Here is a 20,530-nt window from a genome sequence, read left to right as displayed (position 1 = left end):
CAAGAATAAGCAGCATCATCAAAATATGTTTTCAATTCCCCCCCTTTGAAACCAGCGGTCTTAAAGTTGGCATATATATGTATTGTGCAATATCTCTGAGGACAATTTGGGAATACTCTATGGATTGCAGTAAGCAATCCCTCATAATTGAAAGTTAACAATGTAAACTGAACTTCCATTGCAGTTAAGTAAGCAATAGAGAACAAAATTTATGTCTATCAGAAATTAACAGAGCTTACCTTTTGTCTGTCAGACATGAATGTGAATCTACCAAACTTTCTGCTGCCTCCACCAAGTGCATACTTCAGTTGCTCTAAGAACCAGCACCAGGACTGAGTGTCTTCTTTGCCAACTACACTAAATGGAAGTGGGAATAGGTTGGTGTTCCCATCCTTACCAGTGGCAGCTAGCACTTGAGCACCGGTGGTGAGCTTCACAAAGCATCCATCAACACCTGCATTAATGATTACCATTAGTTATATGCCTCACAAATTTTTTGCAATTAAAACTTTTGTAAAGAATCATTTAACATACCAATGAAAGGTCTGCAACCATTAAAGAACCCCTCCTTCTGTGCATTCAGCATCATGAACAGACCATGAAACCTGGGGTTCCTTGCTGGATTAGGATGGTTAATTGTGCAAACTGTTGCTCTGCTTCCAGGGTTGGTATCCATAACTGTCTGCACATAATCTCTTATCCTTTTGTACTGGCCCTTGTGATCACCCAAGACTTCTGTCCATGCTTTTGCCCTAGCTCTGTATGCCATCATCTTGTGTACATCGACACCATGTGCTCTCATTGTGTCATCAATGATTGACTGCACTTTATAATCTGGATCAGATCTCACATTTTCTTGGTATGCTTTAGCTAGCCAAGTGCTGTTGATCCTTGAACTCTCATGGGTTATACCACATGTATGTGGTATACCAACCTCCCTCAAACAATGTGTCTTCTCTCTTGCAATCTGTGATGATGCCATGTAAAATGGACAAGGACCATCACTTTTGCAGCAAACTATGACCCTATCTTTTTCATTCCTAAGGTAAGTGTAGTCTCTTCTGTTCACAATGTGGTAGTTCTTCAAAGCATCTCTGAAATGGTACACATCCTTGAAGCACAACTGTTCCTGAAATTGTTCATGTGGCAGTGCCAGGTTATCATTGTACCAAACCCTAGCCTTAGCTGGCTTTGCTCTGCACTTCCTTTGTGGTCTTGGTAAAAAGGTAGGAATGGGCTGAGCACCACATCATCACAAGAATCTACAAGGTCAACACAGTCCTCACTATCTTGTGCACTTATATATTTCTCATCTGAACTATTCCTCTGTGATGCCTTTTGCAAATGTTTCCTTGTCTCCTCCTTTGAAACCTTGCATTTCTCTGCATAATTCTTTTTCTTCTTAGCCTTCTTCATATTGTCAATCCCTGCTTTAGGGACAACATTAAGAGGCTTTGGCTCATAATCATTTGATTCCTCATCATCTTCTTCTTCTTCTGATTCTGGTGCATACAAATCATCAACTTCAGTGTCTCCTTCATAGACCTCACCCTCTGCATCATTGTACTCAGCTGTGTTTCCCTTACTGACTTTTGAATCAGGTTCCTCTGCTTTCTCCTTTCCTTTATCTCTTCGGTCTACCCTCTTCCTCTTTGCTCTGACATTGCTCTGAGCTGCCTGCTCTTTGTTGACACTCTCCTCACCAGCACCAACCTTTCCCCTTCTCCTTTTCCCAGCAACTGGTACATCAGCATAAAACTCATGAAAAGAGTTGCTCACAGAACATGGCCTGACAGGAGAGAAATGAATCTCTTGACTGCCCCTTTCCAGAACATAGAGGGTTAACACCCTTTCTTTCCCAAGCTTCTCCAAAATATGTGGCATTTGTTTCTGATGATGCAGCAATGCCCAACCTGTTATCCCTACATGAGGCGTCTCAACATACTCCCTCTGTCCAACAAAGGATGTCTCAACTTTGACTAAATTTGAATGCATCTTTTTTTGGACGGAGGGAGTAATAAATATGATCCCAAGAATCCATTCCTAAATAACCCACCAACTGATGTATATTGCCGAAGGTAAGATAAGATTTGCCTACTGTCCTATGTACCATCTCTCTGCCACGGCACATAACCTTCACCGTCCACAACTGGTCCTCGAAACTACGAAGGCGAAATTGCAAGAATGTTGTAAGAATTCTTAGAGACACGGCCAAAGAGACGAACGAAATCAACCTAGCTCGAGAAATCCCCAATTTGGGAACCCTAGTTCTCTCGGCACAAAACTAGAAGCAAAATCGGCTAATAGAGTAAAATCTGAGCACCATTTCACCGAGAATCTAAGGATTTGGCAACAATTTCACGTCGATCATTGCGGATTTCAAAATGCCAAAAGCTAGGGTTCTACGCAGATGGTGCGGGGGTGAGGGGGGAATCGATTCGGCCGATGTAGAAAAGAGGCGGAGAGAAGGACAACTTACTCGAGCCCGGCGATTGGATCCAACCAGTCAAGCGACTTCTTTGGCGGCCACCACGCCATGGCTCGACGGCGGCAGTAGCTTCGCCGCGGCTACTTCGCCTCGGACAAGAAGAAGGAAGACGTGGTCGGGAGTATGACAAAGAGCTTGTGATTCGTGAATCCCTGACAAAGAATAAAGAAGAGAAGGGTAATCGGGTCGGGTCGGGCGGGCGCCCGTTAAGAACTGACGTGGCGTCTGAGCTGTGGGCCGCACCTGTCGGATTTGCTGTCAAATTGACAAAACCGGATCATTTGGGTTTTCTAAAACAATTAGACTCATAACTTGTGGTTTTCTGTTGCAAATCACAAAACTTGTGTCCCCGTGAAATCCTAGCCTCCAAACCTGTGGTTTCTTGAAATTTACTCCTATTTTTTTAGACTGACGTAGACTTGTATACTTTTACACATTTGGAGTTTTGGACCATTATATACTGTGAGTTTTGACTAATTTGTAGTGCTATATTCTAACACTGATGTGCACTGCAGTTCTTTATACTACATTTCTCTCGTGAGTATTTTCTTTTTTGGTCACAATGAGCAGTCACATATTTCAATTAGGCGGAGATAAGCAGTGAAATAAATGTCGAGACAGCAACTACCCAGCGGCTAATTCAAAATGAATGGTAATTTGGGTTTAATAAATAAAATGGGTCATTTAGAAGAATAAAACGATTGTGTAGATACAGTTCGATTAATTGGTTCATGCACGCAGCATATTCAACTTGGGGCATAAAATAGAAATCCGTATAAAACGAGTGTGCGAGTACAAGTACGTACATAAACCCAAAATCCGTGAAGCAAAGCACGAAGGCGACGACTATATCACTCGATCTTCCGTCGTCATCATCGAGCGTCCCTTGTCGGCGTGTATTTAGTGTACGTGTGTGCACTGTGCAGAACTATCTTTCTCCGTACATAGCTTACGACGTGCTACGTGTAGGAAAATTAAATCCGAGTTTTTTTTAGCTAACAAATTTAGCCGACCAAGTGCACGTGGGCCGCTCCGGCCTGTTGTCTCGTTATTATCCAGACACCATGCTACACGTACAACACCCCGGCCCAACCGGCCAATCGGCCATATATCTACATTAAACGTGTTCTACGGTACCTCTGTCGACGGCCTGCTAGCCGTCCACGTAAACCCGCACACCTGGCACATTCCTTCCCAGAGTTCAATCATACAGCATGTAGCCACTGCCTCGTGTCTAGCTCGGCCGGTTTGTCGATCAAAAGTCTCGATCTTACCCAAAAGCACACGCGTCAAAAAGAAGAAGAAGAAGCTAGCCGCTCTATCCGGAATCCACGGATGGCCGGCGCCCGGAGCTGCATATAAAGACGATCTCGTAGACAGAGAGAAAAGAGCACAAACACACCATCGACCCAATCGGCTCTGCTCTACTCTCACGGATACAGTACACCACCTTGAAGTCTTAAGTTTTTACTTGCAACGCGAGCACGTCGCTGTGGCAGAGGAAGAAGAAGACGACGAGGCCGGCGCGGCGGAGGATACGTCGTCGACGCCTTCCCTGGGCGCGCTGTGGCGGCGCGTGGCCGGGGGCAGGAGCAAGGCGAATAAGACGAAGAAGAGCAAGAGCAAGAGCAAGGCCGGGACGACGCTGTCACGCGCGTTCCGGGTCTTCTCCTGCGTGCGCTACGGCAAAGGCGGCGGCGGCAGGACGGCGGCACGCACCGGGCGTCGCTCGTGAGCGAACGTTATTTGGTTGTGATCGGTGGATCTTGTAGATCCGTTGTCCATAGTAGACTCTTAGCTGTGTGCACGATGAACTGTTCGTTCGTTGAGTTCTGTATTTTCTTTTGTATGCATCTTGTAGAGGGTCCCTCTGGTACACCACATGTCTGTACAAAAAAGTACTACCATATGCTATTTATTAGTGTTCTGCAAATGTGTATTGTGTACCTGTGATGTTTTGGTGGATTAAACAAAACTTCTTCATTCCCTCTAATTAAATAAGAACATCTTCAACAAAGGTACTAAAGATGTTATTTATACTCTTTTGAACTGATGTGAACCAAAAATTGAAAAGATGGTTACTTGAATAAGGCCACAAGAACCACGAATATGAGGAGCGAAGTAGAAGAAGAAAAGTGTGACATATGGGTCCAAACTTGATAAAGTTACCTTGAAATAAGATATCACATAATTAATAGAGCAGGAAGAAAAACAAAGTAAAAGAGAGAAGATAAGTAACGTCTTACGTAACACCTTGTTGAGGATGCTCTAAGTGCCTTGCGCAGAATGACACACTGTTGTACATGTGCTCTGTTTCAGCGACACCGTAATGGAGGGGCTGAGAAAACTTTTTCTGTTTTGGCGACACCGTACACGGAGGGGCTGATAAAACTTTTCCGGCGACGCTGTACACGGAGAGGATGATAAAACTTTTTCGGTGACACTGTACCCAGAGGGGCTGAAACTTTAATTTATGTATAATTCTTTTAATAAGGTCTTCTATTTATTCACATTTGTATTTATGTCCATATTTATTTTACCGAACTCCACACTCCACAAATGATTGTGAAAAATCATCATGTTATTCAAGACATGGCTTTTATTGTTACTTAATCATATGCCAATAGTAATGCAAACCTCCTATCTCTCCTTTCTCTCTAGAAAAGAACCTCCTATCTCTCCTATTCTTCCCTAAAAAAATATCTCACCTATTCAGCCGTAGCACTCAATGTATGTTGGCACAAAAATTTCAAAAAACATAGAAATTGTGGAAGATTTAGTAACAACCTAAGAAACATGTTGTTGGAGGACATGTTTCTTCGAATAAAATTTCACATTCTCTCTCCTTTCAGTACGACTGATGAAAGTAATACCTTGTTGACGATGCTCTTAGCTCTTGTTCTCAGATATAATAAGAAAACGTCATTGATTAGTGATGTCCATATAATCTTAGAGCCTGAGCGAAATCTACCTGGTAAACGTTGGTCCATGTGCTTCCACCACCTTCAGATTTCACTTCGACAGGAAAGAAAACCTCCCTATAATGACATAAATTGGGCCTACCACTGCCATGCTCACAAGCTTTGTCTACTTGTAAAAAAAGGTAGATTTATTACGATGTTATTCAAAAAGATAACCTTGATTCTCTTTGATAGGATCCTAATCCATAACACAGCTAAAAGGGCAAATATAGCTTCGTTGATCCTGGTCAAACATCTCAGCCTATGAAGGTAATTAAATGCGATGTTCATTGATTTGTGGGCTTTGTCCTAAACAGCTGTTGCTCCTGTCAAAAAAATCGAAACCCTCCTGTTAATTGGGCCGCGTGGGCTGCCTCGACCAAGATGGGCCCACGTAACATCTCATGCTACATCCTCGTTTGTCGGCGTCGCGACCCATCTCTCGTCCTTCGCTCCAAAAAAAAAAGGCGCCTCTCTCGTCTTCTCTCCCGTACGCGCCCCAGTGAATCGAGCAGTGGCAGTGGCGATGGGATTCGACGAGGGATGGGCGGCGGAGGAATCCGGACGCTCATCCGGCCGGCGGCAGCAGGTGGACACGGACCGGACTCGCTCCGGCGCACGTGGCTAGCCGCTCGCCAAAGAGCTCTCCATCACGCTCCTCCTCGCAACCGGTACCAACTTGGCTGAAGTTTTTTTCTATCCTTTTATCTGTGTATGTGATTCAGGATTTTTCTTATTCTTGGACTTGTCATGATATTATGAGCCCTTCTCAGATGTAGCGCCGGTGGGGGTCGCCGGCAGATCTACACAGTGCCTTAATTCTACATATCCCCATTGCAACCTTCTTTTAATTTTATCGAGAGGTAGCAACACCTTCTACTACTGATCAGGAAATAAATCGCCCAACTACTACAGCCGCAGATGCTTCAAATACCTCAACAAAAAATCTGGCAAAAAGGTCATTCATATTTATTTTCTTCCCTATTCATTAATAGTTTGTTCAAAGCATATATGAACTCATAACAATGCACATATGAACTACAGGACTGCAGCTGAAACAAGTAAACCCTTTAATTTTCTTCAAAGAAGTCCAGTTAAAGGACCATCATGATCTAATCATATATATATAGATATAACAGAAAAGAATCAGTGTTTCACTTTGTCTTTCATTGCAATTCACATGACACTACTTGAACATCACCTTGATATTTGCTTAAGATAAACAGTATATATAGCCGCAGCATATAATTAAGCACACACCGGTGCTTAACAGGGAGATGAAGCTGCTGCCCAAGAGTACGGGAAGCCAACCATTTGGATATAATTGTAAAGGAAAGAATGCTCATCTGCAACCACACCAAGTAGCTGGCTCTCATCCTGTAGAATGCATACAACATGGTCATTTTCACAAAAGTAACAACAATTGGTAGGAGTAGAAGGTATGTTCCTGGATGAGTTAGCAGCGTCTTGTTGCTGTTGTCATCCTCGTCCTTTTCCTTTGCCTGGCAGACACACGAACAACATAGTTGTGTGATAGGAACCTAAGATTTAACTGGTTGTGGCCATGTGTCAGTAGATGAAGGGATCTGCTTCATCAAATGAAACCACATGCTTCCCGTTAATTGCATCCAGGTAACAAAATGGAGGGTAGGCTGAAAAGTAAGTAAGCAGCTGAGGAAAATATATATGATAAATTATTCTAGTATTACTTAACATGGTACATCTATATCTATAGTACTTGTAATCGTGTGCTTGCAACACGAGTGCATACTAATATAAATTTAATCACTCTTTAGAAATGCACAAATTCAAGCACAAGCAAGAGGTTGGGAACACATGATCAAGCACTACCAGTTGTCTTCCTGTCTAAGAATTGGGCGGTGCCTTTGTCTGTCACAGCAAGAAAACCAAGCCAACCAACACCTTCCGCTGCTGGTATAACCATGATGTCATTGATGCTATTGGCATACATATCCACTGGCGCCAGTATCAAATTTAGGATCTGCCTGCCGAGACCAAACTCAAGAATGTCAACCAGAGCAATAAGGAACCAGTGAAGAGAATCCCCAAAAGAAGAGCAGTGCTCGAAAGAACCCCAAACGGGCCCCATAGCCTCAGCTAGAGGCGGCGTCGAGACTAAATCATCCGATACGCTAGTATCCGATGAGCAAACACAACGAGCAGTCTTGTATGTTGTTCCCCGTTGATGCTTACCACAACGACCTTGATGTTGTGCCATTGTTCACAATCGGCGTCGTCTCTGTCTTCGACAGTGTGAAGCACTGCCCCGTCGATCATGGTTATATATGTTCCCATCCCCGAGAGCATAGCGAGCATGGTTCGTCGCTTCGTCTCTACCCTGGGAGCAACATCGATGTAGTACTTGTGCTGTTGATGAGAACCCACACCAACGACTGGTTCCAGGTCTAGAGGAGGATTAACAGGCAGCCACGATGGCAGCTGAGGACATTGAAGTGGTCTTGGTCATGGAAGTGCAAGCCGGGGAAGAGCCCCAAAGGGAGGCGTACACAACTGGGACAGGATAGGGCCTGTTGGCACAAAGGAGATTCCTTGTCGTTGCTAGTCCTTGATGAAGGGACCGAAGATTGGAGAGTTGCGGTGATGGTCGAAGTGGAACTGGAGGATGAAGCCGTGGTCAGAGACGTGACAAAGCTTGCGCTTGGAGAGGAGGGAGCCGCGTGGGGGAGTGAGGACAAAGACAGAGGGGGATCTCACAGAGGAGACTCTCGTCATCCAGCAGCGCTGTCGTTGGACGATGATGACCTACTCTGTAAGATCCTCCTCCGCCTAGCCGCAGAGGTCCTGGTTCCCACACGCCTCTCTCGTGTCCAAGCGTTAGCTCCTCCTTGTCTCTGATGGTGGCTTCATTGACCACTTCCGCTTCCACCAATGTTGGAACTCTCTCCTATCTTCGTTCTTTTCATCAATGACGACCCATGACGATGAGGAATCTCCTTCGTTCCTACAGGCCCTGCCCTGGGTGCTCTCAACCATGTCCCTCGCTTGCACTTCAACAATCGAGACCACTTGATCAATCTCTCAGTAACCGCCATGGCCTCGTACTAATAATCCACTAGACTTGGAACAACTTCTTGGTGTGGGGCATCATAAACAACGATGAGTCCGCATCAATATTCCTCCCATAACGGAGTCGGAATGAAGAACCATGCTCCTGGGGATTGGAACATATGTAACCATGATCAATGGGGTGGTGAATCGTTTTCGGAGACGGAGACAACGACCACGACGAACTTTTGCACCACTTTAAGGTGGTCACGATAGGCATTCATGAGAACAAACATCCAAGACTGCTCACCTGCGTTTACTCAATGAAGACCGGCGTATGGCCGGGGTGATTTCGTGTCGATGCCGCCTCCGAGGTTGCTAGGCTAGTTGGGATTCTTCTAGGTAGGCCTGCTGTTCTGCTTGGGGACTCTCTTTACTGGTTGCTCTCTGGCTGCCATCCTTGAGTTTGACCTAGGAAAACAGTCCCTAAATTTGATACTAGCACCAATGATATGTGTGCCAAGATTGAGCATCAATGTCATCATAGTTATGCCGGCAACAGAAGATGTTTTTTGCCTTGGTTTCCTTGTTGTGGCAGAGAAAGGTAGTTCCCAATTTTGGAAGAGGAAGACGATAGATAGTGCTTTATCATGGCCGGTGTTGGGAACAAGTATTTGACTAGACAATAATCAACTTCCCCTAGCTCCAGAATCAAAGAGTGGCGACATGAGGTGCTAGGATTTGTTGAGGACAGTAATGTGGCATTCCTATCGATACCTGTGGGTCTCTTCATGGTCCAGCTAGCTTAAGTCATTTCGGAGGGGGTTTACTAATGGGTGCAAGTCCATGAAACTGTTAGGACTTTGGGTGTCGCTATTGTCCATTCAAATATGTCTATGCAACAACAGGTAATCAACTATACCTGCAAAAAAACATGCAATCAATTATAGCATGTTCTTAGACTGCATAGGGTATAAAAAATCCAAGTTACCCCTTTTTGTGTTAAACTATAACAATTTTATTAGTGTCATATATACTAATTCTTTATTTTCTGGTTGATTATCTCTCCAACATGTATATAGCCATGTTTAATTTGTTGGGTGGCACTTTATGTGTGGTTCTGATCGGAAACCTAGCTCGAAGCCGCAGTCAATCTTGCCGCCAATTTCAAGTTTCGTCGCCATTTCCACGCAAACTCCGGCAAGCAATTCCTACCATCTCGCCCCAAATTAGCCCGATCCATCACCACTTTAGATCCCTATCGACGCCTAGAACACCATACACCACAGCTTTGCCTTCGGAAACCTCTGTTTCGCCGACTCTCATCAACTCCGGTGAACTTCATCTTCTCCGGTGAGCTTTCTTGTTCTGTTTTCGAGCTGCAGTCTGTTTTGATTAGTCTACTTCTAGACCCCGTATCTTTTCTTCCGTAGATCCTATCTAGGAAATTCTTTTTGAATTTGTTAGCTTACATCTTTTTCTATAAATTAGATCTCTTTGGAAGCCCCGTCTCTATCATCTTCAGTAGTGCATCGTCGTTCCAAATCGGTATTCGCAGTAGTCTGTTTTGGAGTAGATACCTTTCGAAGTTCTTGTTGAGTAAATCATAGACCCGTCTAGATTGTAAGCTTTTGTCGTTTGATGAGTAGGTCTTGTGTTACACCCTGTTATTTTTGTGCACCTTTTGTAGGTTTAGATAATGAACTAAAAGATTGTCAAAACTAGCTACCACCGGTTTAGTCTAGCCAGCACAATTATTGATTTGACACCTTGTAGAGCTTAATGTTTAAAATCTATAATGTAAACATTGGTTAAAACTTTTGGTTTATTCTTTCTGTAATTAAACATTGGTTAAAACTCTACACCTCAGGACTCTTTTTACGTAACATGTAATTAGATTACACTGGTAGATTAATAATTGAAAACTGTATTCACAGAACCCTATTTTTGATTAGCTACTTTCGTAGGTTTGTATCTTTTGTTTCGTAGCTCCGTTTTAGATGAATCTTTCTGTGTTGTAAGCCTTAAGTTATGTTCTTAACTTCAGTACCTTCTGTGCCGTTAGTTCAGGCGTGTTTCGACAGTTCCCTTTCCGTTAGAATTGCTATATGTTATCAGCCTGTAGGTTATCAATCGGTTTCCACTTGGTTCCAAATCTTGTTCCTAGCCTTAGATCTGTGCTTGCGGTTGGATTAGTATTAGTTGTGACCTGTTAGCTACCGTTCTAAATTTAAATTTGTGTAATTCTTATTCGGTTCTTATTGGAGTTATTATTTGGAGTTGTTGAAAATTATTCATTACTGCTTTCGTTCTTCGCGATAGATTATCCCGAGTGTGAGTGCGAATAGTGCCAGGAAAATTCTGATCGTTACCGCAACTCAGGCTCAGGTAAGTGGATACCTTTCATCATCTAGAATCCAATAAATTTTGCATATGCTACTTTGTTTACAAGTTGTAGGCATGCATGTGTAGGTTTATATTGTTATGAAGTATTTATAAAATGCGTTTGAAATTTATTAGCTATGTCCTAAGTAGTATGCCTATAGGTTATTGTCATGCCACCAATTACCCTAAGTTATTAATTGTATGTTTTACAAAGTGCTTGCTACATTATTTTACCGGGAGGGACCCAAAACTTCAAAGTATTAAGTGCTCAGAATTGAGTCGTATGTGTTTGGAAAAATGTTTTCGAAACAAAACCTCAAAATGTTTTCAAATGGGCGGAGTGGTATGTTTGAGACCATTATTGGTTGTCAACAAGGGCAGCATCCAGTTCGGCTCTGCAGATGCTCAAGAATTCGGTGGGGACCGCCGTCCAGAATCTAAAAGTTCAATTCTTTTCCAATGGAACCCAAAAGCTTACCTGTACAACCACCTGCTATTATGGCTCTGGCTTAGTCGAGTAACTAGCGGGAAACCCTTACTTGGGTATCGTCCTCCGGAGAGGGGCCAATGTGCTCATATGGAACGGGCGGTGCCAGGATTAAGTATAGGGGACTTATAGTGAAAGACTTCGTCACAATCTTTACCTGTTGCGCACGCTTGTCATTAGGCAACACTTTGGATTGATTGTATCTGGTGGCTAAAGTGTACAAACCTCTCGAGAGTGTCAATCTAATCTATTAGCCATGCCCTTGGTTATGGGCGATCCTTGAGCTACTAAGTCTGGTTAAGAGGAGATCTTCTAGTTTTTTTTTTCAAAAACCAAAAACTGTTTTGACTCGATGGAAGCATCCACAGAATGAGTATCTACTCGATGGATCCCACAGAATGGGTCAGGGAAATCAAGGGTTGCTATGTGAGTGTCAGTTTGACCCAGATTACATAGTTAGGTCATGGAGATTCCACAGAAAGACAAAATCTACTTTTCAAACTATTTTCTATGAAATTGTAGATTAGAGTTTTGCAAAAAAAGCTATTATGAGTATTTCAAAATAAAACTTGTTGTTTCGGCAAATGAACCATAGAAGCCACTTAGGAACTATCCAATCAGCATGTACTTGCATTTCTTCTAACCTCACAGGTATTTATTTGCGAGTACATTCAATGTACTTATCTGCACCTATCATGTGCAGAGAGCGATAATTAAAGGAAGGAGGTATGCAGGGTCGCGAGTCTACATTCAACGTGCCTGTGGCGTGGATGGAAGCTCATTTATCTAATTTGATATTTTTAGACTTCCTTTGTGTAATAATACTCTGGATTATTATGTTTTATGCGTTGTAATAAAGACATGAATTGTGATATTTCATCGTGAACTGTGGGTAGTAGCATTGATCCAGGGACTAGTACTATAAACACAATGATCCCAGGTTTTTAATGGTTTGGGTCGCCACAGATGGTATCAGAGCTCATGTTGCCCGTAGGTCAAGACCCTAGACTTGAAAAACCTTAGGAAAAATCTTATCACCCTGAAAATTTATATACTTATTTTTCTTGTACCCTTTACTATCTTCATGAATTAAATTATTAAATTTAATTTTTGCTAATCTCTTCTATTCTTCTATCTTTTAGATGACTTTCCCCAAACGATTCCACCAAGCCGGCCAAGGAGACCATGCTTTTGAGAAACAGCTTTGTGACGTTGCTAGTATCCTGAGTTTACTAGCCCCGGAGTTCGTAGGACAGGAAGGTGGAGTGAACCGTCACCGCCTTGACAATTGGACCGTGAGAGCGCGCATCAGGAGCAATCCTGCTAACCTCTACGGCAAGGACATTGTCTTTGAAGTTTCTGCCAACTCATGGGAGACGACCATCTCAAGAGCAATGCAGGAGGCATTGACTCGGTTGTGTGGAGTTTACGCTCGTGACTTGAGGGGAACGGAGTACTACTATTTTGCGAGGTTGGACCGACATGGAGAAGTTCAGACCCTACCCACTGGCCCTGACGCCATCACAGTCACCATGGTCCAGATGCATCATCTTCTCTCTGCCACTCAGAGTGAGTACAATGTTGCAAGAGTCATCGCTAAAAATCATCAAGACAAGGAGAAGTATTTCAACCGTCGTATGGTAAGAATGGAGGATAAGATGACATGCATGTCCGAGTACATTGACCGACTTGAAGATGAGAAGATGGCCCTCCAAGAAGAATTGGAAGAAGCAAGAGACGAAGGTGAAAACATTAAAGATGGACATGGCGCCTTTGTCAGTGATGAAGAGGATTTTGAGGAGGACAATGATGACATGGATGAGGATAACAATGGAGATGGAGGATCCGACGATGACTCAAGTGGAGGAGACTCTGACCCCGAAGAAGAAGACCCTGAGGAGAGAGTTTTCTACATTAGTGATGACGAGTAGATGCTATCTTATTAGAACCTTTTCGTTTAGTTCTTCCTTAGTCCTTTGTTTAAACAATACTGACCAATCAAACTTTGTGGTTGGCAGACTTTGGATTTTTCGTGAAACTATTCATTCGAGATTGATTGAGTTTAATAAAGTCGAATTTATTTTAGTCAATTTATTTGACTTCTTCATGCTGCAAGCATCTATGGTTAATTATGTTCTTATAGACCCTTCTTTCTCGACTCTTATCTTTCCAGCAAGATGTCAACCCGCAACACTAGGAGCAACACCGGCAACAACAACACTGGCAACACCAACCCCAACCTCAACACCAACGCTGGCAACAACAACAATGGAGTACCCGGACTCAGCTAGTGAACCTGCTCACTCAGAACCAGAACCAGAACAACCGCAACAACCCGCAACCTCCACCACCACCCTCCGACCGTTTGACTAGGTTTTTGAGGCTGCACCCACCTACTTTCTCTAGCTCAGCTGAACCCATTGAAGCAGATGATTGGCTTCGCACCATTCAAAAGAAGCTACTCACCATCCAATGCACTGATCAGGAGAGAGTACTATATGCAAGCCATCAGCTCGAAGGAGCCGCAACAGCTTGGTGGGATACCTTCAAGTTCAGATTTGGAGGAGATGAGATCACATGGGACGATTTTGTTGAAGGTTTCCGCAAAGCTCACGTTCCAGCAAGGAGTATGGGATTGATGAGGAAGGAGTTCCTTGCATTGTGTCAAGGATCCAAGATTGTGCAGGAGTACTTGGAGAGGTTCACTTAGCTCGCTATGCCCCTGACAACGTAGCCGATGATGATGATAAACAGGAGCTCTTCTTGGATGGTCGAAATGACGAGCTCAGTGTGTAGTTAGTTTCATTTGATTTTCACAGTTTTCAGAATCTGGTTGACAAGGCAATCCGCTTCGAAGACAAGCAGAAGCAAGTGCAGAACCACAAGAGGAAGGCAAGTAACAAGTTTGGTATGGGATTTCACAGCAATCACCGTACCCATTCACCTCCAAGGCACCGTCACTTTGGTTCTTCATCAGGACGATCCCATGAGGAGAAACGCCACCACCAGCACAAGGATCAGTGCCAGCACCACCATCACGGGAGTAAGCATCGTGGAAGCAACCATGGAGGTAATGGCAGCAGCAACATCAGTGGACACCGTCAGCACCGCAGTGGATCAACTTCAGAGAAGAAGGACTTGAGTCAAGTGGAATGCTATCATTGCCACAAATTGGGACACTACTCAACACAGTGTCCGGAGAAGCAGCAAAGCAACAAGAACCAGGGAGACAAGAGGCCTAACCCCTTCGTGAAGGCCAAGCTGAACCATGTTTCTGCAGAGGAGGCTTATGAAGCACCGGACGTCGTAGTTGGTACGTTCCTTATAAACTCCAACCCAGCAGTTATATTATTTGATACTGGAGCATCGCATTCTTTCATTTCTAAAGCTTGGGTACAAAAGCATGGGTTAGCGATAGAGGCACTTAGAACACCATTGTTAGTGACATCCCCTGGGAAAGAATTTAGGGCAGACCATTGTTGTCATGGGGTTTTGATAAAGCTTGGCAGTGAGACTTTTCCCTCAAACCTTATCGTACTAGAGTCCCTAGGTTTAGATGTAATCCTAGGGATGGACTGGCTATCTAGACATAAAGGGCACATAGATTGTGCTAACCTAGCATCTACTGTGACCAGCCCGGAAGGAAAGAGAATCAGATTTACATCCAAAATCAAGCGAAGAAGATCCATGGTTAATGCACTTAAGGGGAGTAGTCTCGAGGAAGTTCCCATCGTTAATGAATACATGGATGTGTTTCCAGAGGATTTACCAGGAATGCCACCTGATAGGGATATTGAGTTTTTAATTGACTTAGTTCCAGGAGCTGCCCCAATATCCAAAAGACCCTATAGGATGCCCGCAAATGAATTAGCGGAACTTAAGAAACAGTTGCAAGAATTGCAAGCAAAGGGGTACATCAGACCGAGCTCATCACCTTGGGGAGCACCGGTACTGTTTCTACAGAAGAAGGACAAGAGTATGAGGATGTGTGTTGACTATCGTTCTCTTAATGAGGTCACCATCAAGAACAAATACCCTTTACCCATGATCAATGACTTGTTTGATCAGTTGGAAGGAGCTAGTGTGTTTTCCAAGATAGATCTGCGATCAGGTTATCATCAGTTGAAGATTCGAACCCAAGACATACCCAAGACGACATTCTCTACAAGATATGGACTATATGAGTACACAGTTATGTCATTTGGTTTAACCAATGCCCCAGCCTATTTTATGAACATGATGAACAAGGTGTTCATGGAGTTCTTAGAGAAGTTTGTCGTAGTCTTCATTGACGACATTCTTATTTATTCCAAGTTTGCTAGTGAGCACGAAGTACACCTTCGGAAGGTATTGGATAAGCTTAGAGAGCACCAGCTTTATGCCAAGTTTAGTAAGTGTGAGTTTTGGCTTAGTGAAGTTGCTTTCCTTGGACACATTGTGTCAGGAAAAGGAGTGGCCGTAGACCCCTCAAAGGTAGAAGCTGTCACTGAATGGAAGTCACCAAAGTCAGTTCCAGAAGTTAGAAGTTTCTTAGGACTTGCGGGATATTACCGTAGGTTCATTGAGAATTTCTCGAAGATAGCCAGACCGTTGACCCAGTTATTGAAGAAAGAAAAGAGGTATGATTGGACACCTGAGTGTGAAGCAGTATTTCAGGAATTGAAGAAGAAACTAGTTTCAGCACAGGTTTTGATCCTACCAGACATACACAAAGACTTCCAAGTCTATTGTGATGCGTCACGCCAAGGTTTAGGATGTGTTTTGATGCAGAAAGGAAAGGTAGTTGCATATGCGTCGCGTCAACTTCGGCCACATGAGATGAATTATCCCACTCATGATTTGGAGCTAGCAACCGTAGTTCACTCACTTAAGATATGGAGACATTACCTTATTTGTAACCACTTTGATATTTATACGGACCATAAGAGTTTGAAGTATATATTCACACAGAATGAGCTGAATCATAGACAGAGAAGATGGTTGGAACTTATCAAGGATTATGACTTTCTCATTCAGTATCACCCAGGCAAAGCTAACGTAGTAGCCGATGCCCTTAGCTGTAAGAGCCACTGCAATTTCATAACGACAACAGTGATTCCTACGGAGTTATGCGAGCAGTTTAGGAACCTAAGTTTGGAGGTGGTACCAAAAGGATTACTAGCCACTTTGGAAGTAAAGCCTACTCTTTTGGACAGAATTAGGGAAGCCCAAAAGAAAGACGACAATTTTGAAAAGATCAAGCAAAGTATGAGAGAAGGAAAATCTTTAGAGTTCTCCGAGGATGAGCATGGAACCATTTGGTTTGGGGAGCGAATTTGTGTGCCCCAAGACTCAAAAATAAAGAACGTGATCCTTCAAGATGCTCATGACTCACCATACTCTATACACCCAAGAAACACTAAGATGTACCTCGACCTGAAGGAGAAATTTTGGTGGCCAAGTATGAAGAGAGAAATTGCAGAATATATCTCATTATGTGATGTGTGTCAGAGAGTCACGGCAGAACATCAGAAACCCGCAGGATTGTTGCAACCCCTTCCTATACCGGAGTGGGAGTGGGATAGAATTGGTATGGATTTTATCACTGGACTACCTAGAACCCATTTAGGCTTTGATTCTATTTGGGTAGTAGTTGATGGACTCACCAAAGTCGCCCATTTCATCCCTGTCAAGACAACATATACAAGTGCCCAGGTAGCCAAGTTGTACATGTCCAGGATCGTGTGTTTGCACGGAGCGCCAAAAGAGATTGTATCGGATCGTGGAACCCAATTCACATCCAAGTTTTGGGGCCAGCTACATGAAGCCTTAGGTACTCGATTGGAGAGTACCGCATTTCACCCACAAACCGATGGACAGACTGAGAGAGTGAATCAGATATTAGAAGACATGTTGAGAGCGTGTGCTTTGGATTATGGATCCAGTTGGGATGACAACTTACCTTATGCAGAGTTTTCTTATAACAATCGTTTCCGTTTGAAGCTTTGTATGGAAGGAAATGTAGGACACCACTTATGTGGGATGAAGTTGGAGAACGTCAGTTGTTTGAGCCGGACTTAATCAAAGATGCCGAAGAAAAGGTTAAGTTAATCAAGGATAGGCTGAAGGTAGCTCAGTCCCGGCAGAAGAGTTATGCAGATTCTAAGCATAAGGAAGTCACGCATGAACCAGGTGACCGAGCTTACCTCAGAGTTTCGCCACTTAGAGGCGTAAAGAGATTTGGAATTAAGGGAAAACTAGCACCTCGCTATGTAGGACCCTATAAAATTCTAGAGCGCCGAGGAGAGGTAGCTTACCAGCTAGAATTACCAGAAGCTTTGTCCAGTGTGCACAATGTTTTCCATGTGTCGCAATTGAAGAAGTGTTATGCAGAGGAATCCGAGTTACCACTGAGAGACACTGTACCAATAGAAGCAATTCAGTTGAATGAGGACCTCGCCTATGAGGAACACCCAGTAAAGATTCTTGAGACGACTGAACGGATTACTCGAAAAAAGACCATTCGATTTTGCAAGGTTCAGTGGAATCACCATACAGAGGAAGAGTCAACTTGGGAACGTGAGGAGGACTTGAAGAAGGATTACCCTCACCTATTTGCTAGCCAACCCGAATCTCGAGGACGAGATTCATCTTAAGGGGGTAGGTTTGTAACATCCCAATTTTTCTAATTTGGATGTTATTACCTTTTTCATGTCACATGCATATCATTTTGACCATATTTGAGTTTGGAAATGATCTTGCAATTTAATTGGGAGTTTATTTGGACATTAAAAGTGATTATATGCATTTGTTGGAATTTATTTGAGTTGCATATGCATTAAAAACATTTTTCTAAATTATATTCCATGAGGAAATTATTTTTCTTAGCTTCCAAACAGGTATTTGGAATTTCAGGAATTTTTTGGAATTTTTCATATGCCGTTTGGTATTTTATTTGCCTTATTTGATTTTCTGGCGATTTAGAGACCCAGAAAATCTATTTCTTTTAATTCCTTTTCAGTTTTCCGCGGAGTACGTTTTCCTATTGTGGACGCGTATTCTGCGAAAAACCGTTTCCACTTAAGTGAACCCAAGGGGTATCTTCTAATCTCACCCACCCATTTATCATCCAATGGTCCAGATCTCTCCTTTTCTTTTACTTTTTTTTCTTTTTCTTTTCTTTTCTTTTCTTTCTTCTTCCTCACGCCGGACGTGCTCGTGCATCTCAGGCCGAGCGCCATGGCCCCGCTCCGGCCGCAGCTGCCGCTGGCCCCCGCCGCCCCGCCGCCAAGCCCCGCGCCCTCCTGCTGTAGCCGAGCCCGAGCTCGAGCTCGTGTTCGCCGGCCTCAATGGCCGCCCCATCGCGAATTCAAATCCCCTAACGTGTTTTCTCCGAGATTTTCGCACCAAATCTTTCCCCTTGCGTCAAGGAACCTATCCACGCAAACTCCGGCGAGCAATTCCTACCATCTCGCGCCAAATTAGCCCGATCCATCACCACCTTTACATCCCTATCGACGCCTAGAACACCATACACCACAACCTTGCCTTCGGAAACCTCTGTTTGGCTGACTCTCGTCAACTCCGGGTGAACTTCATCTTCTCCGGTGAGCTTTCTTGTTCTGTTTTCGAGCTGCAGTCTGTTTTTAATGCCTACTTCTAGACGCCGTATCTTTTGTTCCGTAGATCTTATCTAGGAAATTCTTTTTGAATCTGTTAGCTTACCTCTTTTTCTATAAATTAGATCTCTTTGGAAGCCCCGTCCCTATCATCTTCAGTAGTGCATCGTGGTTCCAATGGTCCAGATCTCTCCCTTTCTTTTTCTTTTTTTTCTTTTTCGTTTCTTTTCTTTTCTTTTTTTCCTTTTCTTTCTTCTTCCTCACGACGGACGTGCTCGTGCATCTCTGGCGGAGCGCCATGGCCGAGCTCCGGCCCCTGCCGCCGCTCGCCCCCGCAGCCCCGCCGCAACGCGCCGCGCCCTCCTGCCTTAGCCGAGCCCGAGCTTGAGCTCGAGTTCACCGACGTCCATGGCCGCCCCATCGCCAATTCCACTCCCCGAACGCGTTTTCTCCGTGATTTTCGCACCAAATCTTTCCCCTCGCGTCAAGGAACCTATCCCAACAAGATTGAAATCATCCTGGACTCTATCTCGTCCGAATTTTAAGCGAAACCGATCCCGTTCAAATCTCACCCGCCGCCGGCCTTATCCCGAGCGCCCCGCGTCGTATAAAAGCATCCAACCTGACGCACTCGAGAGCCCCGACCAATCCCTTGAAACCTAGCTCGAAGCCGCAGTCAATCTTGCCGCCAATTTCAAGTTTCGTCGCCGTTTCCACGCAAATTCCGGCGAGCAATTCCTACCATCTCGCCCCAAATTAGCCCGATCCATCACCACCTTTAGATCCCTAGCGACGCCTAGAACACCATACACGACAACCTTGCCTTCGGAAACCTCTGTTTGGCCGACTCTCATCAACTCCGGTGAACGTCATCTTCTCCGGTGAGTTACTTGTTCTGTTTTCGAGCTGCAGTCTGTTTTGATTAGCCTACTTCTAGACCCCGAATCTTTTCTTCCGTAGATCCGATCTAGGAAATTCTTTTTGAATCTGTTAGCTTACAGCTTATTCTATAAATTAGATCTCTTTGGAAGCCCCGTCTCTATCATCTTCAGTACTGCATCGTCGTTCCAATGGTCCAGATCTCTCCGTTTCTTTTTCTTATTTTCGTCTTCTTTTCTTTTTTTTCTTTTGTTTATTCTTCCTCACGACGGACGTGCTCGTGCATCTCTGGCCGAGCGCCATGGCACAGCTCCGGCCGCTGCTGCCGCTCGCCCCCACAGCCCCGCCGCCGAGCTCCGCCTTAGCTCCGCCGCTCGCCCCGGCAGCCCTGCCTCCTAGCGCCGCGCCCTCCTGCTTTAGCCGAACTCGAGCTCGAGCTCGAGTTCGCCGGCGTCCATGGCCGCCCCATCGCGAATTCCACTCCCCGAACGTGTTTTCTCCGTGATTTTCGCACCAAATCTTTCCCCTCGCGTCAAGGAATCTATCCCAACAAGATTGAAATCATCCCGGACTGTATCTCGTCCGAATTTTAAGCGAAACCGATCCCATTCAAATCTCACTCGCCGCCGGCCTTATCCCGAGCACCCCGCGTCCTATAAAAGCCTCCAACCTGAGGCACTCAAGAGCCCCGACCAATCCCTTGAAA

The 20,530-nt window shown here is 44.3% G+C and overlaps 1 long non-coding RNA gene across 1 annotated transcript; it reads left to right on the top strand.

The window, feature by feature from the left end:
- The first annotated feature begins 5,895 nt into the window (after positions 1–5,895).
- On the top strand, positions 5,896–12,273 carry LOC112272392. Its single transcript, XR_002966117.1, has 2 exons — positions 5,896–6,119; positions 12,051–12,273. It is a non-coding gene; the product is annotated as an uncharacterized LOC112272392 (long non-coding RNA).
- The last annotated feature ends 8,257 nt before the right edge of the window (positions 12,274–20,530 follow it).

The sequence above is a fragment of the Brachypodium distachyon genome, chromosome 4 (assembly GCF_000005505.3).
Source record: "Brachypodium distachyon strain Bd21 chromosome 4, Brachypodium_distachyon_v3.0, whole genome shotgun sequence".
In the NCBI taxonomy this organism is placed as follows: Eukaryota; Viridiplantae; Streptophyta; class Magnoliopsida; order Poales; family Poaceae; genus Brachypodium; species Brachypodium distachyon.
This window is presented reverse-complemented; position numbering and strand designations above follow the sequence as displayed.